Source organism: Dromaius novaehollandiae, chromosome 1 (assembly GCF_036370855.1).
Source record: "Dromaius novaehollandiae isolate bDroNov1 chromosome 1, bDroNov1.hap1, whole genome shotgun sequence".
Classification (NCBI taxonomy): domain Eukaryota; kingdom Metazoa; phylum Chordata; class Aves; order Casuariiformes; family Dromaiidae; genus Dromaius; species Dromaius novaehollandiae.
In genome coordinates this window covers 120,445,892-120,473,379 of record NC_088098.1, presented here as the reverse complement: position 1 = coordinate 120,473,379, position 27,488 = coordinate 120,445,892, and the positions used below count along the sequence as shown (strand labels likewise).

At 40.4% G+C, this 27,488-nt stretch overlaps 1 protein-coding gene across 1 annotated transcript in view; it reads right to left on the bottom strand.

Annotated features, from left to right (window-relative positions):
• Positions 1 to 27,488, bottom strand: part of PCP4 (Purkinje cell protein 4) — a 54,623-nt gene that overhangs the window by 871 nt on the left and 26,264 nt on the right. The gene's annotated exons all lie outside the window — the stretch shown is intronic.

Here is a 27,488-nt window from a genome sequence, read left to right as displayed (position 1 = left end):
ATCCTTTTCACTCGTTTCTTGCCTTGTCCCCTTCAACACATACTGCCCTTCCTCTTTGACTCATCTGTGCTCCATCTCTGCTCTTCTACCTCTATGCTGCTTCCTACCCTGCTCTCTCTGCTCTGCTGTTCCTTTTCAGCTTTGATCCTTGGCTTGTGGCCTTCCTTTAGTCCCAGCCCTCAGTATTTAATCCAATCATATTTGGCCTTCACATGGATGACCTGGCTAACTTTGCTGCATTTTGCTTCATCTATCTGCATGTTAGAAGTGTAGGCCTGGGGAAATGCCCAACCTTGCTGCAAAGGAAGCCTAATTCTGACTAACAAGGAGAAACACAAGGAGAAACACACATTCACTCCACTGACCTACTCATATCACTGTGTTTCTGTTCTCTATAAACTTGTTTGTTAATCTCACTTAGAATATTGTTATAGTCCAGTTCTGCAGTAAACATCATGCCAAAAGTCTGCAGACAGCTGCACTTAAAACAGCTGTAGGGATTCACCCATTTTGAACAACTTTCCTTTTTACTCTTGAGATTAATGCTGCTGGGATGCTCATCCCCCCAAGCAGTGCTAATGCAAATCAAGCTAAATACTTCCAAATATACTATTAAAATGAAGAAGAACTTATTCCCTACTCTCTTTCTCCCTCCCACTAGAAAACAGGGATACCATCTCATGGTTTCAGCACGAGCCTTGAAGCATTTCTTGCTTTTTCTTCTTCTTGTTCAGAACCGATTTTTTTTTGGTCCATTTTCCATGATCATAGTCCACTCTAAACTAGGTGAATATTTGAAAGGGAAGGTTTTGGCATATTGCAGACTGATTTTACTTCAACTAAAATAACCTAATAAATGCAGTTAAAAAGTTAAAAGAAATGTTCGCTTAATATTTTATTTTGAAGAATATGTAAGAAGAAAGATGAATATGTAAGAAGAAAAATAGAGTTTGGAGAGAAAGAACAACTTGACAGCTTACAGTAACTGATTACATGGTATAATGCAAAGGTTAGTTACTCAGACTAAGACTTTTTATGGAATAAAATGAATCCAATTAATATCAGTCAGACTTCCATAGTCATTACATCCAAGAATCTCTATACTTGGTGTAAATATTCATGCAAACATGACCACCTGAAGTACATAAATACAATTATCACGTTAATTTTCAGGGGCAAAGAGAGATGATGTTTAGAATAGACTTGCTTGTGCTTTTAAGTCATTTGCACAGCCAAGGAGAAAATTGAACTGTCACATTAAAGTTATGCTATAAATGGAAACTTACAGTTGCTTGTTACAGAAATAGGAATGTTGGTACCAGTTTCTAAAAAAAAAAAACTGTAACAGGACAGTGTTTTGTGAAAAATTTCCAATTGCCAGATATCGTCTCCTCCACACTGTGTGCAGGTCAGGAAACAGATTCTGGAGAAACATTTTATTTTCTCATATCAAATTTCAAAATTACATAGTATCATTTTGCATGGTATATTGGAAGGTTAATTTTGATTTGGTTTTGGGGGTAGTTAATGGGAACTAAGACGAGAAATCACACAATTTTACAGGGAGACAAACCAAAAAGGACTTGCATCATCCTGTGAAAAACTGACTTTTCAAGCAAAATATGTAATAAAAAGACTATTCATTTAAACGTTTTTGAATTTAAAAAATCTGTGGTCTGATTAGCTCTAATAGTAACCACTTTGTGGTATCAGTAATAAAAACTTCTACTTGTCCACATGCCAGAATCTCTCCTCTGTTCATAGGGTCCTATAAACTTAATGTTCCTCTAAGAAGAAGAATATCACTTCAGGAGAAATATTCTTATTCTTGATATATTTTATCAAAATATTTATACTGGTTATGTAAGAAGCACTCCATCAGCTCTGATATTGATTAATGTCATCTCCTTGCTGAATGATTTTCATTTCTGTTGTAACATCCTGAGCTGCAGGTTACTCTCTAGCCCATTACTAGACACACTTGTCAGTCTTAACATTAGAAAACAAAAGTGGAGCTTATGCATCTCTTCTAGCTTTTCAGCATATAAACCACTTTCACTTAGTAATGCCAGTAGTGAAAGCTAGATGGATGGATGAGTAGACGCAACGGGTTTCACACCTCTCGATGATATCTGGCTTGTATAATGCATTTCCTATAAGGGCAAGGTCTCAGTGGTAAGTTGGTTTGCAGTAGTTTGCAGTAGTGACTCCGCAATCTTATCTTAAGATTTTATAGATTTAAAAAATCCAGCATAATTTTTCTCTAAATTTCTACACCAATTAATCTTTGCCTGATGTGAATCAGCAATACTGCACTAAAGTCAATTGCACTACAGTAATTTACCATATCTGGAGATCTATCTGACCTTCTTTGATTTTTGAACACATTCTTGTTGAAATTGAAAACAAAATTTGTAATGAACTCTTTCTGTATTTCTCTTTTTCCAATCATTAAAGAGATAAATGGTAAGATGAGAAATTTCCAGCCAAGATTAAAACTCATAGAGTAAGAAATCAGAAATTTTCAAAAAGGCTGAGACATTATTATACAATACGTATATCATTTATACATAACATATGACACACTTGTAAATGTTTTCTCCCTTTCTATGTCCATCTTCCTCTTTCTATATGCATGTGCATATTTACACACACACACATTTGAATATATATACAGAATATGTATGAATATATATAGAAATACACACACACATTTGTTTCAAAGGGTTGTAAGTCCTGTGATAACTTGAAAAGAGCCAGACAGGGTATTCCATAAGTGTTGGGGGTGGATTTTCTCGCAGTTCTCCCTTAAACATTTCCTATTGATGACTGTCAAAACAAGGATACTTAACAGACGGATTGTCGATCTGTAGAGAGAATCAAGTGGTAGATCTTCTTTGGCTTTGTTTATGCTAAGGGAAAAAGACAGGCTTTTAGCTTGAATTACTTTATTCAAATAGCCTCCTGATGTAAAATATTTCACACTCCTGCTAACTACACTGCTTTGGTTTTACTGTTAGTTAGTTAACATGAGTTAAGAACTGACTCACTGACTACAGAGAAAACAGCCTGTACTCAGGACCTGCACAGACTAGGGTCACCTCATTGCACCAATATCAGTGACAGCCTTTTTGCACCCTTGCTACTACATAGACACCTATGCCACGCTAGCTTTTACTTGTCAACAGTGTGCATACATCTCAAACATCCAGGCTGTGTTAAGCCTTATCCGTTGGTTGAATGCTCAAATCATGGTATTTACACAGAAACTGAATTCAAGCCCAGACAAACATCATGCCTTCATTCATTGTCTCCCACTCCCACCTTTTCTTTCATAAGGGATGCTTAGCTTTGGCATTATCTGCAAACTCAGGGAATTTTCACTCTGAACAGGCCGGAACAGACACATGCTCTTGCTCTGGGCTTTCTACAGGACTTGTTTTTTCATTCCTATCATTGGGGGTCAACTATTCTGTTTGATAGGAAGCCGCCTTTATCGAAGCCATCTCTATGTTGCCATAAAGGCTGATCTGGTTTCCCCCTCATACACAAACACATACACACACACACTTTTGTTGGCATCTACACTTTCTAGTCTAATTTAGGTGTAAATTTTTCCACTTGTGGTTCATGGATCCCTGAGGATCTCTGGCCTCCTTCCACAGGGCCACATGAGGCAACTAGTGGGAACAAGACTGCTGTCAGTAGACTGCAATTCACAGGCCAGGGACTGGCAATTCCACTGAAAAATTTTGAGGGGTCCAGAAATCAAAAACGTTTGAAAAAGCACTGGCCTGCACCTGCCACTTCACAAGTTGATTTGGCTTCATTAACACCTGAAAAAATAAAATTCCTAACCTCTCTCACTACAGTTAGCTATTTCAAGGCTTTCCCTGAAAGATTTCTTCATGCTTAGCCCCAGTTCCCTCTCTTAGGTAACAACTCCTACCATCCCTATGTATGTGCCATGAAGAGTCAGGGGAATCAGTAAGTGTCCCTGCTGGGTTCTGCCCACTACCAAATGGGGAGGTGAACAGAACAGTCCTAGCCATTGTCATCGGTTGGCCATGTGAAAAGTCTAGTATCTGATGACTTTTTCAAAATCATTTGTTTAATGGAGATGGGCTTTGAGCATGTGACAACTCAGGCAAAGCTGAGCTCTGATGGAATGAACCTCGAGGGGCAGAACAGCAACTTCTTGATGAGTCCCACCATGATAAGGAGTACCCTGTGCTCTGGCCTGGCTTTTCAGACTACTTTGCAGGTCTAAAGATTGAGACAACTTGCACAGTGCAGATTTTACTTCAGTGTGTGTAACGGACATCCTAGTAGGACAGCATGAAACGGTATCAAATCAGCTGTTTTCCAGATCTAACATCCTGAAAGCTCATTTCACTTTGTTGCAGTTGAAATCTATTTATTCCATTTCCAGATGAAAGACTAGAATGTTATCTCTGTAATCTGCTACAGTGCCTGATAATCCATTGCAAACACTGGATGGCTAATGAAACTCTGTCTGTAACAAGGAAAACAATCAAATCGTACACACTCAAATCTACCCAGCAAACTCCAAAGAAATGGGGTGCAAGTGTAATTATTCACAAGTATGCCCTCAGCTATTTCTCTGATTTACTTTTCAAGTACAAAATAACCTGAATTATGGCAACACTGGAAAATGAAAACACTGGTTATTCCCTATGGGCCAAGAACCCGAAGCAGTCTTTTGTGGCCCTAGAGCAAAGGGGTATGGAGTAACCTTTCCTAAAAGTGTTCATGGACGGGCAAAGGCTGGTGGGCTAGATTTGGGGGAAAAGAGGATTCACTCTCTATTCTCAGAATGTCTCCATCCTCCAGATGAAATAGAGATTGCTTGTCACCTTCTGGAAAAAAAATTCAGCATGAAAAATTGCATGGGCTGGAGTCTCTAACTAGCGTTTCACATCTTAAGTGCTATCCTCCGCCCTGTTCACCCGGCCCACATACAACAGGAATTAGAGGACTATACTGAAGATGGAATATACTCATAAAAATATGGAATATACTCATACTGCATTTTTCAAGGGCTAAACTGAGCACTTGAAAAAAGACGAAATGAAACGTGGCACAGAATCACTGTACTCCATAACATGCTGGAAGAGGTATTTTGCCTCAGGCAGGATCATTAACCCCCAAATGTCCTGTGCTCAAATGATTTCTCAAGCTGTGACAATCTCTATGCTACCCTGACCCCAAGCTATTACGCCAGTCTGTCCAATGAGCCAGAACAGTCCCTAACTAAAGAAGAGCTAAACAGGGAGGAATGTCATGGATGTTGACACTCTTGTGAAGCACCATTTCCATCTTTATGTGCTGGGAAGAGTTATTTCCACAAAGCCACCAGCCAGCAAGAAAAAACATATGGCTGTTTAGGTGTATAGATAATGTAGTACAAGGGCTGGATCTCAGTCCTTTCAACTGACAATTTGAAAAGCCAAGAGCTGATGTGGCCATTCTTCCCCCTCTGGATTCAATTGAGGGGTGAGGAAGTGAAACACAGGGTCTGGCCTTTCCCTAGAAGGAAGGAAAGGAGCGGGGGCTAGAGGGATCAGCTTTGCCTTTTCCTTCTTGGGAGGATGAGGATAAATAACAGTAAAACTGACCATATGGCTGAAGAATGGAGACAGTCTACTTCTCAGCAAGAAAAAACTCTCCAGTCAGTTGCCAGGGCTGCACTACCTGGAAGGTTGGCTCTGAGCCTTGCTTTAGGTCCTCCTGGTACTCCCAAGGCAGACGCTCAATTCACAAGGCACCTGAGAAAGATGGGATAGTTGGGGGAGTGGATGTTGCCCAAGGCCAGGAGGAAAGGAAGGTAACACTCTAACAGCATGAGGAGGAACGCCTTAATCTGACATTGCCTCCTTTTGTTTTTATTTTGGAGCTTGTTCTTTTGCTGAGTAAAATGCCAAATAGAGGCCTCTGAGACCATCAGCTCGGCAACTGCAGTTTGTTGCTTTCTGTGGTATTAGTGATCAAACACCTCTCAGAGCCTTGAGCACGGCACTAGTTTTGCTACCACACTATCTTAGGGCATATGACTTGTTGCTGAGGTCTAGGGAGACCTGATGGCCTTGTCTTAGCACCCATCCAGTGATGGGATGATCCCAAAGGACTTGTTTCTGCAAGGTGCCTGCTGCAGCAAGGTAAATTGATGAAACCTCAGATTTCTGAAAGTCATTAGCACAGTAGCCTATGCATGTTGAGGGACAGACCTCCATGATATTACTGATGTGGTGCAATATTCCTGTTACCAAGTACTACCTTACTGCACCAAGATCAGGATATAACTACCTTTTCTGAAGGACCAGGTGTCTGTCAGCTCTATCTGCTTCCTGAGTTAGTGTCTAGCACAAACCTCTTGGAGATTATTTATTTCACATGCATGTTCCTATGATGTCAAGACACGAAACTCTATGCAACTGAGGATGAACTTTCCTAGACTGCAGGAGTAATTTAAAGGCATTGGTTCTTGTGATATTTCTGGCTCATCTCCAGTTTTGTGGCCATACGTGAAAGACCAGAATCCCTAGGAGACTTGGAGTTACATGCTTAACTAACATGCTAGCATAATACCAGTGCAGTCCCAGGCCTCTGTCACACCCCAGTGTGACAGTCCTGTGGCCCTGTCACGTCCTCAGCCACAAGAGGCACAAGCCCTTCTGTCCTCTGAGCACAGTGACCATGGGACTACGCAAGAGAAGGCAATTCTGCCTTCTTCCCCCTCCTCCCTGTATCTGCACAATGACGCATCACTAACTGACTCTTATGTATAGAGCCCAACCCAAATGTCCAGCTATTATGTTTTTAAGGACAGAATTTCCCCCTAATTAGCTCAGGAGTAAGACAATAATTTTTCTTCCTTCTCATCAAAAATCCTGCAGAGTGAGATACTCCTTGTGGTGACAAGATCAGTATGTTAGTTCTTGTTTCTTCACCTCATAATGAACTCAGACATTCTGGTGCTATCTACAAAAGTCAAAAGCTGTCTGTCCTGTTTGACTGTCGATACACAGGCACTCATGGTGTGTGTGGGGGGTACGGGTTTATACAGGGGTGTTCACTTTTTCCATTGTCAGCTACTCTGAAGGTGGTAGGTGCTGGAGAAGTGTAAAGTCCAGAGTCATCTCTGAAACCGGAGAGCAAACCCTGGAGCTCAGAGCTCTCCTGTGGCTTCAAAAGCACAGTGTGAAGGGAAATAAAGGTTATCATTAGGGATGAGATTAAATATAACAGCTATTTTTATCTGAACAGCACCAACCAGCCCCTTAATATCACTCAAAGCCAGCCAGAAAAGAATTAACATCTTTCTATTAGACTGTATATTAGAGTTTGGTATAAAGAAGATGACTTCATTAGGCAACTAGAATCTTTTCTTTCTCAAATTGACCTTTACTTTCGTAATGCAGTGTTCTTATCTCAAATTTGAAAAATTAGTTTTGCTGTAGAAAATAGTGGTTGTTCTTTTATGAATTTAAAAATGTTATTTCAGCATGAGGCTTTTGAAGTGTCTGATTAATCTTTTTTTCCTGGTTGTAATAATGTGGGAGAGAAGCAATATTATTTCTGACATAAGATAAACGAAGTAGCACAAAATTATGCATATTTGGGTAAAATATAATGAGACAGAAAGGAATAGTAATAAAATTCAATTTATAAAAATTATATTTTAAACTAATTTGTAGCCAGCTACAGATGAATTGATTTTCCTCAACAACTAATACAGAGACAAATATTGTTTTGCTTTAAATGCTAATATTATTTAAGCAATCATTCCTTATCTCAGAAATAATTATATTAAAGTACCAATTATAGACTTTTAAAATGGCTTACAAATGCATAATAGATGCATCTATAGGTATGTAATTGTTAATGTGGACCTAGGAGGTATTCTGGGCATGAGAATGGAGGCCATAATTCACATCCCTATGTGGAGACTGAACTTTGTGAAGGCTTAATATGGCAAATTAAAATGGCCATCTCAGCTGTATAAGCTCATAGCTAAAACTGCATCTGAGTGGTGCTAGGCTGACTGGCAAACTCAAAGGAAATCTCAGGGAACTGAAAGGAAGCAATGCTGGTGATCAAGTGCTGGTGCCGTCTCGCCTCTGTGTCACCAGAGAGGGATGCTCCACCACTGGGGATAATACACTTAGCCAAACCCCATCCTCAGGGACAGAGTACCATGATCCTCCACACAAATGCAGTCCAAAGTTCAAGGAGTCTCTGCAACCGTATGAGCGTGAACCCTAATGTCCCAGGCAAATTTTAAATGAGAATGGTTATGGTGTGCTTTTAATTTCCTGTGCAGTTTCCAGTTCTCACCTCCTCGGTAAACACTGCGCCTTTAAAGAGCTTCACTGTTTCACCATGGAAAGAGCTGCATTTCAGCAATGCATGAAGCAAACCACCCTCTTGCCTCGCTAGTCAACTGCTTGATTAATATATGATCAGTTTCTTTCCTATTATGGTAGCGTTCAAGCACTCCATGTCATAGATGGGAACCCGAATATGGTGCACACTTACAAATGCAGAAAAACATACTCCCCCCCCACCCCCACCCCCCCCACTATGACCTTTGCAAAAGTGTCTTCAGAATTAAAGGTTTCAAACGACAAGTGCAGACGCTCCTCAAGGCTGCCTCCCAGACTACTGCTATGTCAGCAAACTACCTAGGGCCTCCGCACGGCTCAGGCACTGTCCCCAGTGTCTCCAGAGCACGCAATGGCTAGCGCAGCCCCCAGCGTAGCCTCCAGCACTTCAAAATACTGTGTAGTGCTAGACCAGTGGGAAATTGATTCAAAATGAGTTCGTGTATGCTGTTGATTGTGTGAGAACCAATGGTATCTGAGAGTCTTTGCAAGGAGGAGGCAGAAGAAGGGTGTTCATCCTCAAATGTGATACTGCCTCCCTTGTGTTGTGTAACAGCCTCACTTTCCAGGAATGCTTTTTTTCCCCCCTCTGTCTCTTTGCAATTTACAAAGGTAGCAAAGGGAATAAGCCCCAAGAATGGCAGTGATCACAACATGCCACACAGATGCAGCAGAAAAGGGGGCTCAAATACATGCACTGACAAAGTATGATGAGCTGGAGAAGATGGCACAGGTTACAGTGGAAAACCTGTCAATCCAAAATAGGAGGGGAGTCAATCAAAAGAACCGTGGTACAGAGTCAGAAGGTGTTTCTGTTCACACACAAAATGAAGTAAAAGGAAGAGCAAAATCTTGCGCTGCTCATCTTCAAAGTGAAAAAGGAGGGCAGTTTCTAGGGATCATTGTATACCAGCAGAACTCTGTTGGCAACTAATGAGAGCACTATTTTAAGTTTCTACAGTAACTTTTCTAAAAACTGTTATATGAGAGCTTGGGAAGTCACAGTGAGAAGATATTCTCCTCTTGTAAAATCCATCACTACATTTTAATTATAAAGTATTTAACTACATGCTCAGCAGTGGACAGTATTAGGTATAGGAACTATGAGCTCTGCCATTTAACACTATACACTTATATCAAGGAGTCATTTCAGTACTTCCAGATCTTCTATGTCTTACCACATGAGAACAAGAAATGCCTTCTAAATAAGATTATCTGTAAGAAGCGTTTATTTTACTGCATAGATTAAATGCAAAAGAACCATTGTAAATTATGTTCCAACACTGCAAGTTTTGTTTCAATGAACACAGGCACTGTTGTGTGTTCGTAACAGAATAATTACTTTGGCACTACTCTACCATGAAAAAGCCACTGCTTTAAGACAGGTATGTCCAGTCTTTCTTAACATCCTGCACTATATGCCAGCTTGGGGATTCCTGTGGAGGCAGCTGGACCATTGTCAAAGTTTTAGGGATACGAGTGGAGCTTGCAAGGTTAAAGATGCCCAAGTAGGCATTTGGAGTCCTTTGCGGACACAGCCAAATTGTCACGGGGTAGCTGATCCAGCCCACAGGCTGACTGTTGAAAAATCTTGCTCTAAGAGATACTTCCAAGAATGTATTTGCCAAAGCTTTTCACCCTCTCCCCCTCTTAAAACCAAACACATGCCATCAGTAGAGCCCTAGAAGTACTACTGGATTGGCACAAGTGTGATGGATGTAAGCCCTAGTCTCCTAGAGCAGCTCCAAGTTAATTTGACCAGTCTGAGTAAAGACTGGCATTCTCTGATAGACAGTGATTTATCTGTGCTAACAACCACTACTACCTGCCAGTAGATCTTTCATGCTCCTGTGTCACATGGCTTTGTAACTTCTGCTCCAGCATCCAGATGAAGTCCTGGATTGGTGTGATCTCACCAGAAGTAGTCTTTCTGCTACTGTATAGTGAAATTCTCTCACTAAGGGTACAGAATTTTAATTTCTCTGACTCCTGAAAGCTGCTATCCCAACTGTAGTTTTCCACCTTACAGTAAAGAAATTCTGTTGCAGGAGAGTTCTAGGAAATTCCCACTCTTTTCTTTTGCTTGGGCTGTTATGTGAACAGAACCATTAGTTTATTTTGAGTTTGTCTTGTCTCCACCAAACACAGAAAGTCACATTATATGTTTATTTCCCCTGTAGGCTGGTTTGCTTAGGCAGAGAGGGGCACCTTGGGAGAATGCATGATAGCACTGATATAGAAGTTAGGGGGAGACAGATAGAGATCCTGTGGCAATATGGCTCTGAAAGAGGATGAGAAGGATTTATATAACTGGAAGGTGTTGTCAGTGCATGCCACAAGCCATTTGGAAAGCCTTGTTCTGTGTTGTGCAGAAGCTCATCAGGTCAAACATGTAAAAATTCAATTCTAGATAAAAGGCAAAAGCTCTGTCCAATTCCTGAGAAAAATTCATCTCACTGACCTTGCAGGTGTTTACATCCGAGCTAATCAGCAGCTCACTTTAGAAAGAAATCTACCACCCAATGGAGAAAAACAGGCACTCTGAGGGCATAATTCATCTGACCTAGTTTAGGCATCTGTTGTAGAGTAACATGAATCTCACCCTTGAATCTCCTTGCTATATGGGCTAGGTCTCCATTAGCTATGAAGGGAGAGCTCAAGGTAACTCACTCAGATGTATATACTGATACTTAATCAAATTAATCACATTCCCTGAGTCTCAGTGGTGTCTAAACTATACATTGTGGAATTCCATACGGACAAACTTATCTGCTATTTCATCTGAAAATCCTTCTCATCAAATAAATTATGCAGTCCTTATGAAAGGTATTATACTGAAAACTGTAGCATCTAAGAAACCTTATTTGCTTCAGGAAGGAAGAGAATAAAATAAACAGAGCTAGTGCATGTCTTCTCACACTACTCCATCTGTGAGCTTCCATGGTATTGCTAGCGTGGAGAGAACAACTCACCTTCAGTAGAGGGTCAAAACGAACATTTGTTCCCTCTGCTGAGATTGCCACTGGAGCTGCCAGTTGTGTGGCTGATCTAGTTCCTTTCATGTTCCCTCAGGAGCTGATTGAAGAGTCTGCATATATTTCTCTTTTTATAGATACATATAGTTGAACAGACAAAAAAAGCTTGTATCAGCACCTCTTACTGCATAGTTAATTTTTGCTCGTTTATGCGTTATGGAGAGAATATTTCATGCACAAAAGCCATTTTTATTTTTTTCAGTGTATATCAGCAAGACTTCTTATATTTCCCTAATAAGGGATTGCAGTTAACACCACCACAAGCAATATCAAATACTTCGTATGAACAAGCAGCCAAATGACAGTTGCTGGGAGAACTGTAATTGAATTTGCAAGCTACTGCAAACACCAAATCTCTGCTCTGCTATTTAGCTAATAATGAGGCAAGTGATGGCTGCTGCCATTCTCCTGAAGAGTGGAGATGGTCAAAAGGATCTTTGTTGCACCTTGCATGTGTCAAAGGCAGCCATCACTTGACTGCGGGACTACATAAAGGAGCAGAAATAAAATGCATGCTCTAACTGGAGAGTCAGATGTGCTGGATGTGCTGGAGAAGAAGGGCATGGAGTGATGCTTTTTTTAAAGTTATTAATCGTAGCACTTCTCACTGCTGATCTGAGCCAAGGAATCCAAGGAAGGCCCCAACTATAAGACTATGTCCCTGCATGGAGCACACACAAAGTCATAGTGACCACCTCCCAGTACAGCTCCCCCAACACAAATCCCCTCTCTTTCCTTCCAGGCTCCTGTGCAGCACCTGAGGGTGAAGAGAAGGCAAGGCTTCTGCACAGAAATCTTAGCTGATGTGCACTCAATCCAGAATACAGGTTTTACAGGAGAGGGATACAAGCATGTGTTTTAAACGCCAAAGCAGGTAAATTACTGCTTCATCATTACTTAATGGAAGAAGTACACAAATGTCATACATTGTTAATTTCTTTTTGTTGTTTTTTTTCTTCCAACTGTAGAAATTCATGCTAAAATTAATAATATGACTAGTGGCTCTGTGACAAAATATGAGCATAGCTCTGCTCTTCTACAAATTTCCTCTCGCAGAGTAATAGAGAAGACTTTATTGGCACATAGGACAATTTAGTGTTTGTATGAGGGAGTGAAAAATGGCACTGAATAGATTCTCTGAAAGAGTGGAGGATGGATCCAGAAGGGTAAGGTGTCCTTCTCAGCAGCTTGTTCATTACTTACAGAGTTGCCGTATTGTGAGGCAGAAGCCTGGAATTCTAACAAGGCAATACCAAAGCTCTGTGGGATTTCTTCTTCCTGACTTCAGTGTCTGTATTTATTAAGTGAGGACTGATGGTATAGGGTAATGTAATTTTCCAAGCCTTCTTAAAGTAGCAAAGATTAATGAGCAAGGTCAGGCACCAAGGGCACTAGACAGTACTTCAAATCTTGCTTCTACTCTTTTTCCTTTCCCCATCTCATAAAAAATAAAATTCCAAATCTTCCAGGTCCTGGGTACTGACTCAGCAACGTCTTCTTTTGAACTTGATCTGATTTCAGATAAAGGATAGAGGGGTTGTTCTCCCATAGGAGTCCAGTTGTATGTTCTGACAAACACCTGACTAAAGTGCAAATCATTAAGGCGGGGCTGCAGTGGGCTTATTCTCACATTTGTAGCAAGAAGGAAAATCCATCCTTTTATAGCCCATGTATTGATTAATCACACCTACTTTTCTTTTTTTTTGTTGCTGTTGGCAAAAGCAAGTATGGCTGTTCCATCAAGTCCCAGGGAAGGGAGAAGGTGGGCCCATATTCCCAGCTCTTTACATTTAGCAGGAGGCTGTGGAGCAGGGAGGGGGAAATGGTCTCATTATCCCGACAGATGGTGCACTCTGCAAACCCACACAGTACACTGAGGACACAAAGAAAGGTTGTACGTGCTTGAAGCACAACATGTTTCCGAGCTGCCAGTGAAAGCTAAGGTGGCTATGACGAACCACACTGCCCCACAACCTAAGCTGCTTTTCAGCCTCCAGAGCTGTAACAAGAGACTTCTGTCATCTGGAGCATCCCCTGCCTCTTTCTTCACTGGATTGGACCATCCTCCCTTTCCCCTCTCCCATCCCGGACCAGCAGCACCTCCTTCTGCCTGATAGCCCCAGCCAACAGGGTTCAGGTATGACCCCCCTATGAGAGTGCACTTAGTGCAGCCCCATTCACCCTTATCATATATATACATGGACTCAAAATGGAGGAAGAGGAGAATGAGACAGCAATGGTCATCTGTATGTGAAGCGTTCCCCTGTATATCTGTGACTGCCATTATCCCCCCTGCAGATCTCTCTGCCTTGTACTGAAAAGACTTGCAGTGACAGTACGACAGTGAGAAAAGGCATCAAGCTGTGCAGGGCTTTTGGAAGGTGGTGACTGCACATGTTCAGTTACTTGTGTTTTTTCTTTTTTAATAAAAGAAAATATTGTATTTAGAGTGTGGGTGGGAGGTTGATCCCCTATTTCATTCCTAAATTAAAAAAAAAAAAAAAGAACTGGGAAGTGCTAGCACAGTAAACTGCAGCATGGTTCAAAGGAAACTCTTTCTTATAAATATATGGTCAATGTCACTAGGTCACTCTGCTATTCAGAAGGTGATCGAGTGGTCTGCTTTTCAATGTAAAATGTTGTAAAGGCTGTCCGGAAGAAAAGGAGGGTTTCTATTCTGTCTTTGTTTTCACCTCACTAAGCTTTCCCCTGATGCCTTTTAACAACTGCTATTTAAAAACAATTTTATCAGGAAGGGTGGCATTGATTTAGCAAAGTGCTGCAATTGCAATTAGACAGTTATTAAACCCAGTGCCAGCTAGTCTAATTAACATGAAAATCTAACTGAGGCCAGGGAATAAAGGTTTTCCTCCTGCTTAAGATGTATGTTTATTACACACATAAAGCTACACTAAAAGAATACTAAGGTTGCAAAGTTGAGCATGGAAAAATTAGTAAATGACAAATTACAGTGATAACAACATGCAATTAATTCAGTTAATTTTGCACAGCAATTTTAATTCCAGAAAATTCTGTTTCAAATTCCTGACTTTGCAACCTTCATATTCTTAGGAGCATGTTTTATTTCCTAGATTTAAAGAAAAAATATATATATTCCTCTACAACATATGGACACCCACATGGTTCCTCAGCATGACTGCTTGGAACTGTTAGATCCACCACGCAGACCTCTCGTTTTAACGATTTAACTGATAGCAGTAGTAGGCTGTTGTTCTCTACTTGAGTCAGTACAAAATGGGATGAGTTGCATATTTTGCCAGTGGGTTTCATATGGCTGACAGAAAAGGAACAAGGAAGCATGAAAGGTATGGGGCTATGGGTTTCATTGCTCATAGGTATCTTCAGATGTGCTGGCTGTTTCTCTTCCACTTCCTTGATATAAACTCAGGCCTCATTCTATCCGTTCCCTAGCCCGTATCTTCCTTGTGCTTCCTAGCAGACTTCAACATGCTGTTTCTTTGCCCAGCTGCTCCCAGTTCCCCCATCTCTACCAGGTCGGACCCTAATCTCAGAAGTTGACCTCAGCCCCTTCATACACTAGCTGGCTCCCAGCCTCCTCTGGTTTTCTCATCTCAATTCATATTCCTCACTCCCAGTCCCAGTCCCCATTCACAACAAGTCCCAATCTCTCCCTACTATTTTGGGGCTCTAACTTCCTGATGAGCCTTACTAAATCCCTCCATCATTGCATCATTTGACTTCCCTTGGTCTAGCGTTTGTTGCCTCTCGATTCAAGGAAGGAGCTACATTTCCTTCTAAGCTACTGGGCACACAGAAGGGACATCCTCCATGCTCTCAATTCCAGTCTTCGGCCAAGGTGTAGCCCAAAGAACCTTGCAGCAGCAGTTGAAGAAAACTGTAATTTTCTCAAGCCCTGAGGAGATAGTGTTAGCTTAGTTGTTTCAGTGTTTAGTATTTGGCTCCATGATGTTGAGTCTTTGTAATTTTGTTAACTGCTGAACCAAGACGCCACTGAATACGTGCAAACATGAGTCTCGTCTGTCTAAATGCTTATAACTTGGCCAAGTTTGAAGATAGAAAAGTCACATCCTGGATGGTAAATCTTAAATTTCTGTTCAAAAAGACAAGGGCTCAAAACAGCCCCCCCAAAAAAGGCCACCAGAAACTGTTTCTAATTGCTAGACATTCTACCCTTTTATTCAAGTCTCATTTTTGAAAATAGCTGGAATGACTTTGCTGAACCCTTCTAAAATAATTCTGCTTGAGGCAAGCAATCAATATGACAAATTTCAGTCTAAGCAATTGGATTTTGGCAAGCCTTTACAAAACTGAAATGGGAGCTTTTAACCAGCAGAGTTCAGCAGCTCTGTTAATCAGCCTTGCCACCAGTCCAGACTATAACAAACAAAATAAATGTGTATAATATGAATAGAAGAACATAAACTAAATGAAATAAAGATAATTCTGAATAGCTGGAAAATCCTTAAAAGGAGTCAAAAAGGGAATGTGAGTATTCTTGTGCTGGGGTTTTGAGAGTTGTAAATGATTTCTCAAAGTTTTAACCTCAGAAAAAAACATACAATGGTTTTAGTCACTTAAAATGATAACACAGGAGACAAAAATTAATCTAGGTCTCCCCTATACATTCTGTGTTTGAGAATTTCTCTAGCGCTTACCTCTGCTGCTCATTTAAAACTTTTCTAGAAAACACTTGCTTCTGTGTGAATTTAAGCTTTGACAGATAGTTTTTAAGTTCTGCTTAGATTTATAGATGTGGCAGATTGTCAATAAAGCTGATCAGCAACAACACCTTAGCTGACACACATGGTTGACCCATCTCTGGTCATTACTCCAGCCTACATTTTTCTAATCTATATAGACTCACTTTTCCTTCCCCTATTTCTGAGGATTACAAGCCCCATGAGCTTACAAGGTCAGCACCTAGAAGAAAGACTAGCAATTTCATGCCTTTCCTCTGCACAGAAAAACACAAGTGGGGCTAGTGTAATACAGGATTTAAGTTAGGAGATAAATCACTAGCTGACACCTGAAGTGTTGGCATGTGCAGAATGCACAGTATACAGCACATGCCAGAACTAGCCCCAGTTGCACTAAATAAAACCTGTCTTGTTCTCTGCACTGCTCAAATCTTAGACCTGAATGTAAACAGAACAAATTTAATATCTTATTCTTCTCTTTCCCTCCAGAAACCCAATGTTTACTTCCTCCCTCCTTCCCAAGCTGACAAGGAAGAACAGAAAGAACAACTTGAAAGACTTCCTTTTTCCAGTCTTACTATTGTAAAGAGTGCTTTGTCTCTTTCTTAAATGAGGCACTCTTCCAAATATTTCTTTGTTGCTCCCTTACCTGGGCCTTTTCTAAATTTAGGGTAATGCTGCTGTCTGGGTAACAATAAGTGCTTTGTGAGACTGCAGAGAAATGAGAGACTTGAGGTGAGAGTCAACCATGACTCCAAATTAGAGCATTAGTCAGTAACTCTCTTTTGGTGAATGTATATTCTTTATAAAGACACAGACAGGAACTTAGCTTGGGAAAATTGGACAGTCTGAGAGAGAAGAGGCACTTGACCTAGCTGAGCTGAGGAGACAGGAAATTCTCTAGAGAAGGAGAAAGAATGAGGAACAAAACAGAAACACAGCATGAGGGAGCCAGTAAGAAAGCAAGCCAGAAAAGAAGCTGGCTGTTGAAAAGACAAAAGGAAAACTTCAGCTTTTACAGACAAGTGAAGAAAGCAAGCAATAACTAACTTGAGCTATCACAGCAGTCTGACCTGCCTAGCACAGAGGACCAGTAGCTTGGCATCATCCCAGAGCATCCCACTTCATTGCATGCTTCATCCTATTCCCATGGGCACATTCACTTGTTGCTTGTGAGAATAAGGGATCTCACTGGTGGAAAACTGTCGACTTATCCAAGTAAAAACCTTCAGTACAGTGAAAACCTCTAAGTCCTTGTGTAAATCAGCAGACACCACTAAAGCTAGCAGAGCTATGGCAGTTTGCACCAGTTGAGGATCTGATCCTCTGTTTTCTGTTGCCTACCTCAACATACGCAACCTCTTCCAACTGGCAATAACCAGAACAATTATATTTTTTTTACCAAATACATCTGACTTTCTCCTGAAGCAAGCCACTGTAAAAAAATAAAAAACCAACAGATCCTTTCTTGAACTACCTGAACTGAAATTCTATGCTGTTTTTTGGTTTTTTTGGTTGTTTTTTTCTGGTATGCTTGGTCAAGCTTATCAACTGTTTTATCACATCCAGGCAGCATCGCTTAAAACAACAAAAGGTATCCCTGACACTGGAAGAGGATGCTGGCAACTCTAGACTGAATCACTCACTAACTCAGCAATTACACCGAAATGTTAAGTTGTGATGAACAAAAATGGAAGCTGTGCTCTCAGCCTCTTGCTGCTTGGCCAGAAAGCTCACAAATACACAGCTGAATAGAAGCAGCTGCTCTGTATCTCAGCTCAGGCTAAATTGGATGCTAGTTTCCACTCTGTAAGTTCAACTAAAAGAATTCCCCCTAAATATGCTTTATAGTACTATACTATCCTGGAGAACACTACTTACAAGCTTAGACAGTTACTATGATCTTCTAAGAGTTTTGTGAAGCCTGAAACCAAGGTCAGGTTTATTGTAGCTATAAAACCTTTCCATGCCAAATTTTAAATAAATTTGGATCTATTTATACTTTGGAGAGGAAAACAATCACTTCTTAGCGATCTTGCATAGTGCCCATTCCAAAAATCAGGGCAGTTGTGGATGAGTTTACATCTAGGTTTATTAAAACCCAAAACTTAGAACCGAATGGATTGGGAGTTACAAGCTCACACAAACAGAGAAATAGGGGAGAAACTACAAAGAAGCACTAGTAACATAGTATCATCCCTTGATATGGCTGTCTTCACTGATTTTTACATACAGCATCTTCTACTGCAAAAAGAAAAAGAACAAATAAAAGGAAGAAAATAAGTGTTCTTATTTCAAATCACTCTGGACCACAACCAGTCTGCTATGTAATACAGAAAGTGTTAATGTTAGCAGCAATAATCTTCTTAAAGGGATGAATAAAGACCAAAGATCTACACTAATTCTGCTGCATCTGAGAATAGCCTCCAGATTGCATTGCTCAGAAGGTCTGCCTGTGGCATGGGAGGAACAGAGAGAACAGCCAAAAATTAGAGTTTCTCTTTGAGGTTTTTCCATAATGATGATGGCTCTTAGCTGAGAGACCCAAAGGACTCCATCTTATGACACAGTCTCTTGCTTTTTATGTATGCGGTGCCTCATTCAAAAACCGTAAATACATAAATAATGATTGTGTTGCTTTTCTCTGGCATAGGGTATGAGCCACAGCTTGAAAGAGGCCCCATAGTCAATGCAGACTAGATCCATCAGAACAGCTCTACATCATGAACAGTCTAGTCCCACTGTGCATATGACAGAGGCTTGTCTGCCTGCGTGCTGAGCGTATGTAGTATTGTTAATAGAGCCTCAATCTCCAGATTTCTTTGCACTGGAGTCTAACAAAGCTATTTCTTTCACTTGAATTCAACAGAGAAAGGAACTTAAGCCAAGGGCTTAAGTTTGTCTGAGATAAGACAAACTGGTGCTGATTGACAGAATGATGCTCATGACTCTTTGGCAAAGCCTGGGTCTGTGCCCTCCACCAATAGCAGCTGTCACCCATTAGTAAAGGAGTCTGAAACCACATCCTCTATCTGTCTTCCCAGCTTCTTTGATAACAGAAGCCAGGAATGCTTTTTCCCAGCTTCTCCTGGGTAGCAGAATATGTCTTTGCCTCCCGGAGGCAGACCTCGCAAGAGATATGCAAGCTTTAGTAACCAATAGATTTGTTGTGAAGGTCACCCAGAAATTTTTGCTAGTGAAAAATACAGCTGTTTGCTTTATGAACAAAATCATTAGATGAGATCATAATACACCTGTGCTTTGCACTGTCTGCTAGTAATTAGGCTGCTGGGTGCTAGGCAAAGAGCTAGCTGCTTCAGGACACCAAATGGCCTTGAATCCAGCTACCTCAGGCTGTGTCTAGACTTCCTCCCTGTTCGTGTTCTGGCCCTTGGTCATCTGAGGTGAAGGGAAAGGCAGGAGATCTGGTTCTCCTCTGGGCTGTATAAACATCCATCTGTATAAACCAGGACACAGAGTAGTGTTGCGCAACCCCAACATATTCCAAAATGGAGCAGAAAGTTAACAGGAGCTCTGTATACTACATGTATACATCAGCACCAACACCTTATCTCAAAGTTTTCACAGCTGATACTGTACACCATACTGAGTATTCGCTCAGCAAAATCAGTCTAAGGCCAGAATACTAAATCTATCTTCAAGTTGTATTAATCTCACCCCTCTTACACTGCTGCTTAGCTGTGCCACGTGTGCAACAGAGCAGAGAATCCAGCCCTGAATTTTCTACGTAACTAATTCTTATTTCCTGCGCAGATCACGGTCACAAATTCTCTGAAGTGTCTACTGGGACCTCAGCCCCAAGGCCTTAAGAAGGCTCATGTCTCTTTGCCTGAGCTTAATGGTAAATATCAATTTCAGAGCCTGTCTCAAAGCCTTTATTTTAATCTAAGACATACCCAGTGCCGCCTGCAGTGATGCTATGCAGATATGGCAGTGATGGGTGCCATATTCAACGTAAACATTGCCCTGATGGAAATAGGGTGAGGTTTTGGTGTAATTGCAATAAATGTGAGTGACCTTTCCTTTCCACTTTGTCTCCCTCCCTATGGGAGTAGCACAATTGAGCAGAAGCAGTGCGTGCCTCATTTTAGCCACAGTCCATAAGCTGAAGTGCGTGGATGAAAGAATGAGGGGGGGTGGGAGGAATGAACTAATGTCTTCTTCACACCTCAGCAACTTTTGGCCTGAAGTAATTGTTTAAAATAATTAAATTGCTGAAGTCAGAAAAATACTATGCAAGGTACTGCCAGTTTTAATGGGAATGAAACTGCTTTATGAACACTGAAATATAAAATTATTAGTGAAAATGATTTACATATGAGCGTGTAGTGTTGCTTAGCTGGAAAAAACAGTGCCTATATAAAGCAAGCACAATTAACAGAACAATCCCTTAAAAACTAGCACCATAAAGCAAATGAGTGATCAAAGCTAGCCTAAGCCTCAAACTACAGAAGTCAAATGTTCATCAGAAGTTAATGCACTATTAACGTACAGTAAAACTAAAGATGTTCAGGTGAGGGGCTCTAGCCTATATTTTGTGTCTGAAAGAGAGACATTTTCTCCAACACATTCTCAGAGATGACTGCTGCTGAGATACCGACAAAAGTAGAAATGATTTAGAATACAAAGGTGATTAGAAATCCAAAAGGCTAATTCTTAGCTCTGTCTGGCTATCGGTATGAGATCTGTAACTTAGATTAGAAACCAAAGAGCCAGGATAGTTTCTTTTGAATGAGTACAGACATGTAATGAATTCCAAAATCCTATAATAGTGCATTGTTTTTCTGGCAATTAGCTAAATTTTAATTAGTTTGTACTAATGAATACATTTGTACATGTCCATTCTTTATTGGCAGCTTTTAGAGGAGCTGGTAAATTGGTCACTGTAGAGTACCAGTGTTTCACTGACACCTAAGATAGTTAATGCTTTCCATAGCTAGAGTCAACCAACAGTCTCAGAGGGTTAGGTATAAATTAGAATGAAAGATGAGATACTCAAAATACAGCTAGACTACTCATACATCAACCCACCATTAAATAATGTTAATGTGAGACCCAAGATATGCTGAGAGCTGAGTTCCAGACTCTGGACTACCCACAATATCTCCTAGGACCTCCCAGAGCACCCTGCCCTATTTTCAACCGTGACCCTTAGAATGCCTTTTCCATATCTGGTCATATTCAAGTTTCTTCTTTTCTTGAAAATTCCTCCTTGGAAAATATGTATTTTTCTCAGTTCTTCCTATTCCCAATGTAATGTAGACTGGGAAAAAAAAAAAGAACTAATACCAAGCGCGCTTGACCAAAGCAAATGCCCACAAATTCCTCAGTCTTATGTTCAGCAAATTAGAAGCCATTTTATATCTGCAACCTATTTATAGCCTAAGATTAGGTTGCAGAAACACCGAGCTCTCCAGTGAAGCTCACTCCAGTAAGTATCATATCACAAAAGAACCTATTTCTCTCTACTGACAATAAATGGAGCTTTAGGTCTCTTGCACAGATACTGATGCATACAACCAGGTAAGGGGAATTTCACCCCTAACCTCAGAGATGGAGTTTACCACTATAAATCCTAATGGCTCCTGTTCACCATAAGAACCCAAGATGTACATGGGTTGAAGTGCCCTACTGAGACACCTTTCTCTTGCATTGTGCAGGAAACCCAGGCACTTTATATAAGGTCCTGAATTCCATTCTGAAAGCTGGGCACTGAAAGCGAGGTGTTGCACTGGTTCCCGTTCTAGTGTCTAATTTCTTTTTGAAGTTTTAACTACTCTTTGTTTTGGTCACTAGCTCAGCTAAGGACCAAACTTTAATCATGTTTGTAACACCCCTGCTATTCTAAATTCTGGTGCCTGCTTGCTCTGGGGAGCCTGATAATACCAAATTACAAGCTAATTTTCAAGCATCAAGCTAAGTGTATTAAGCCAGCTGTGTGCTATAAATTAAAATCTTAAAAACCTTCAGTAGAAAATGATTAATAGGTTATCAAACTACTAACAAGCAAGGAACTCATAAGTAGAAAAGCATTTTCATTTACAAAACTAAGTCTGCTGGAAAAAAAGAACAGAACAAAGCAAAAGCTTATCACATGAAGTAAGGCAGTCAAAAAGAAAAGCAGTGTTTCTGCAACAGAAAATCCTGGTATCCAGTATTGTGCATTGATTGTGTTACTCCTCCATTTTTCACTTCCACTAAATTTGAAAATACGTTGCTGAGCTACAGTCACCTCTTGTAGCCTTTTAAACATCTACTGGTAGAGTATGGGAACACAGAGAGGCAGGTCTTTAACTGGTGCACGTCCACTTCCATGGACTTTCACTGGAAGTATGCTGGTTTACATATGCCATTGGCTCTAGTCTTAGTACTGCCTCCAAACCATTGTTAATGATGGCAGGAAAGTTTGCTTTCAGAGGCAACATTATTGGCATTACTGAGGTCATCTAGGGATTAATATGGGTTCCTATCAACAGCAAAGCAAAATTACAAGTTCCCCTACTCAGAGTATTGATGATAGCATGGTTTCAAACAAGTGCACATTTGTGGAAGTAGGCCAGCATGTGTCAGGTATGTGCCAGTCACAGAAAAGAGGTTTCATTCTCCATGGAATGGAGGAATGGCACCATTCTCCATGGTGCACAGTCAAGCAGCACATGGTTAATTACAGACTGATTTCCAAAAGAAATATGGCACTTGTCAACAGCACAATTTCAGTTGTGCCCTTCCTCATTAACACTTGACAGGAACTCCAGCACACTTATGAGTCATCTAAAAAGCAAAAATCATCTGTCTCACCAAAGCTTTATCATCATTTTTTTCCCAATTTACAACTGGCTTTCTTTCTTTACAGACCAGCTTCTTGGAAAGCATTAGGGCTCCTAGCACCTTACAGGTGCCCAAGCACCCCCCTGAGATGTCAGAAAAACTAGGCACCTCCTAAGTGCCAGATTCCTAAAAACCAGGGGAAGCTGGGCCCAAGTCACACTGTCAATGTAAGGACAAAGGAACTGAGGCAAAAATCTCACCAAATAGGGAAGTGGTGGCAATCAGCTAAGGAAGGAAATCAGGAGCCATAAAGGCCAAACCCAGAGTATAAGAAGGCAATGGCAAAGCTTGCTCTAACATCCAAAAACTCAAGGAGAAAGGAACACGTCAACACCCTCATGTTGCATCTTGAAGAAGCTTGGACCTGGGACTTAAATGACTTCAAAGTTTAGCTTTACTGCCAAGTGCCATTCATTCAGGCAATTTCACTGCTCTTCCATGTCCTCAGTGAGCTTGGTTTGTCTGCCAGCATTGTAAGCTTTTCTGAGGTACATATGCCACCTAACACATCAGGGCCATGATCCTGCATTACTACTGAAACTAAATTACAAGTGAGCATAGTTCAGGATGATTTCCTTGGGCTGCCTCTCATCTCAGTGCTGCAGGATTGCTGCAGCTCTGCTGATTATCACCCACTGCAAATGTTGTGCAAAGGAGCGGACCATATTAGTGACCATACATATCTATATATACATGTTCACTTCTCTTCCGCGTTTTCAGAAATGCAGCTGAATTTTTGGATGCACTGGGCTTGTAATCATCACATGTAAGCAGGCACACAAACAACTCTCAAGTTCTATGCAGGCACTGTCCATGCAACAAAGTTCCCATAAATTAATCAAGTTGTTCTTGCAGCAAGTTGGAAAGGAAGAGACTATGGCAGAAATTGTTATTTTTAACTCTATTTTCAAATACTTGGAAGACACTCAGTTACTATGGTGGTGAGCACCATATAAGTACCTAGAGAGAGAGATTTGTAGCAGGAGTGTTAAGTGTGAGGGTTTTTCCATATCAAAGGTGCCAGCTTGCTGAGGATTCAGGGGGCCTCTAAGGAAAAAAAATGGTAGAAACATTTTGAAATTGTCATTTTTTAAGTTCTTTAAAAGAAAGTTAAAAAAACTGAAATAGTTCCTATATGGTTGTGTTGTTCCCCCCCCAGCACTTCCACATTTAATTTTATTTCCTGGTAATATTTCATCAGACAGGAAACCATTCTTTTGTTCTCCAGTGCAGTTCTTTTAGGGGGGAAACCCCTCAAAATACTGTGCCAGAAAAAGCTACATAATTAACATTATGCATCAACACACAAACATCCTTTATATGTATAATGGTATATTCTTTGCAACAAGAGATGGACTTATTTGGTAGAATCACAACAGTAGTTATTAATGATGCCCAAAGTGGAAAACTTGCAGAGAAGTCCACAGACAGGACACTGGCCAGACTAGGCATACTGCTGGCTCTGCTAATTGATGAAACTTTTAATATGATGCTTGTTGAAATGCTTCTACTCAAACATTCAAAAATGGAAGTTCTTCTCATTACCAGATGAAATGCAGCAATAATACACTGTACCAAACTGGACATGTCAGATAGCAGAAGAGATAGATACTGGGTTATTTTTCTATCACAAGCATTATTTAAGTTTAGATTAAGTATATTCATTATTTTCAACTCCATCAGACAATCCTCTCCAGGAAACCAGATGGCCAGTGTGCACAGAGTCATGTGTGGGGATATGTGAAGTTGCAGTGCAGAATGTGTCTATTTGATCTCAAGCAAGCATAAAAAATTGTTTTTGAAAGTTTTTGTTGCTAGATAAACATCAAAAGTTGTTGATATGAAAATTTTTTTGCAATCCTTGATTGTTATTACTGCCCTAAATAAATAAGCACACAGCATTCCTCTGGAGAGAACTTACACACATCCCTGGCCTCAGGAAATGGAAATTCACCTAGGAGAGGAAATGAAGTTCATGCATAATTCCCCTCTCTTCCTTTCAGCATCCTCTCCAGGGAAAGCGTGTGAACAATCTGAGCACCTTGTTATTAAAGGCTAAATCTGTCTTTAGCCAAGCTGTTGGCTGCCTGAGATGACTGGATTCCTTAATACACTGACCAGTTCAGGGAAGGGAAGAGGTAGTTCAGGAGAGGACCTGAAATATTTTTGGTCAGGTTCTGGGTAAACTAAGTGTGGCAGTCCCCCAAAAAGTGTCTAAGCCTCAGCAGATAAGGCTGCCTGTTTTCCCCCCCAACTCCCATGCACAGCTATGCCTTGCAACAGGATTAGTCTAGAACTGTTTGCTTCGAATTTTTCTCCCTATTCTGGTCTGAAACAGTCTGAGCTACAGACCATGGTGTTGAGCTCACCCAGGATTTTTACACCTTTGTCCAAGCCTGAGCAATCCATACATGACCGAATACAACATAAATAACTATGCTGAGTTCAAACACTTCTGTATTCAGACTTTGTGAAGGTGTTACATTATTGGATGGTTGCATGTACATCTAAGAATGTTGTTGAGACAGACTTCCTATTTTAAGAGGCATACAACAATTAATTCTTGTCTCATACTTCCTAAATCCCCACTGGTACCAGAGGGGTTGTATGAGATAGGACAAAATTTGGCTGTAAAGATGCATAAGATGACATGGGAGAGAGACTGGGTAATTGACTGGGAAATCATATGCTGCAAAGCACCACTTCCAAGGGGCAAGCAAATATTATCAGAACACCATAGTGAAAAGAGTCAAGAGGACAAGGTCACTTGCTCCCAACACTCAACCTAATATGCAGGAAATCCTGGTGTTAATTAGTTTCATGCAAAGTCACCTTTACTAATTTCTAATTGGTGCTGTGTGAGTGAAATGCCACTGATAAAAAAATACCCTTCCAGATTGCTTAACACATTGATTCAGCAATTGCTTGCAAGACCTCTTTCATCTTTGCCACAGTGTTTTGTGGGAAAGACAAGATGCACAAAGCATTGCAATGCTACAGCTCAGTCACTGTACTCCCCTGCGATTAAAGAACGTGACCTATAGACCTAGACAGATACAGCAAAATGTTCCATGAGCTCATTTGAATATTTATACAAATTAGCCTGTGTGCTCCCTTTCTTTTTGAAATCTTTTTCCACAAATAAGTTTATTTGTAGGGCTGTTCCCCAAAACAGTACATTTTTACATGGTCATTGGAGAATCTTAGTGGAAAATTAATTTTGAGTTCTTACCACAAATATTTGTACTAAAGCATACTACAATAATGATCCTGGGCACTAGCCAGGAATTAAAGCTCTATTGAGCTAAGCATGCTGCATAAATAACTGAAGATGATTATTCAGTCTGTTAGACCTAGAAAGGTTTTTATTCTGAGTGCAGCATGCACAGAGTGCAGAGTTTCTCAGATTAAGTAGATGAAGTAGGTAAATGGACTGTTGACTACACCACAAGATGTGTACACCTCTACCAGGAAGCCTTACTGAAGAAGTCACTGTTCTAACATACATGATGAATACAGCACAGCAATATCTTTACATTTACTATAAATGTTTTCTAGAAGCATTCAGATTTAAGCCAGTTCAAACTACTCTATTTTAGATGAAGATAAACAGTAGAGTTCATAAAGCACATTCTCAGGCAAAGCTGTCCCATGGTATATCCCATGCAGAAGAGAAATCCAGAGCATTTATTCATTTATACTTTCCTGACCATCCCAAAGCAGAGCTCATTTAGCTATAGCACAAACATGCAAGAGTAGGGAGTAGAAACTGAAAGGAATGACTCCCCTTTTTAAGTATAATTGACCATTTTGTCTTTACCAGGTGGGCCTACTCTACCATGCCATGCAAGTTTATGCAAAACCATTCATTTTAATTTCATGTAGACCCAGAAACTTACAGTATTCATCATAGGAAAACACATTTTGCAAATATTCATAACACTGAATGGTAAATCTGATATTTTGAGAGAATGATTCACAAACACATCAACTAATAATCATATACCTTATGTACTTTCAGAAGAAAGTGTGAGATCTATTAATAGGAAAAAGGATGCTTCTAAATTTGAAGACAGAAATAATTGGTTCTGATGCAATTTTCCCTGTAAGATGTGCTAGGTTGTAAAGAGCTAGTTGTATGATACCAGCTTTTAAATTACTCAGGAAAAATGGAGGACAATATGAAACAGAATAAGTGACAAGTGTTAATCTATGAAGAAATTTTGTGACATTGCCAAAATAGTAAGAATAGGAAGGGTATGCTCATAGAAAATAAGTAGCACTTCTTTGGCTCCTGTTTTTGCATAGAGTGCATTTACAAACATGATGGGCCAGATTAATAAAAACAGGTGAGCAGAAAGGAAATAATACCTTCTTATCCCATGCTGACTCCATGTGACCAAGTCAGATTCATATCAAGTGGGAGGGATGTGGAGATAGTATTGCTGTGTTCCCTTTGGATTTTCTACCACAGAGAAGAGCATTATGTTATAGTAGAG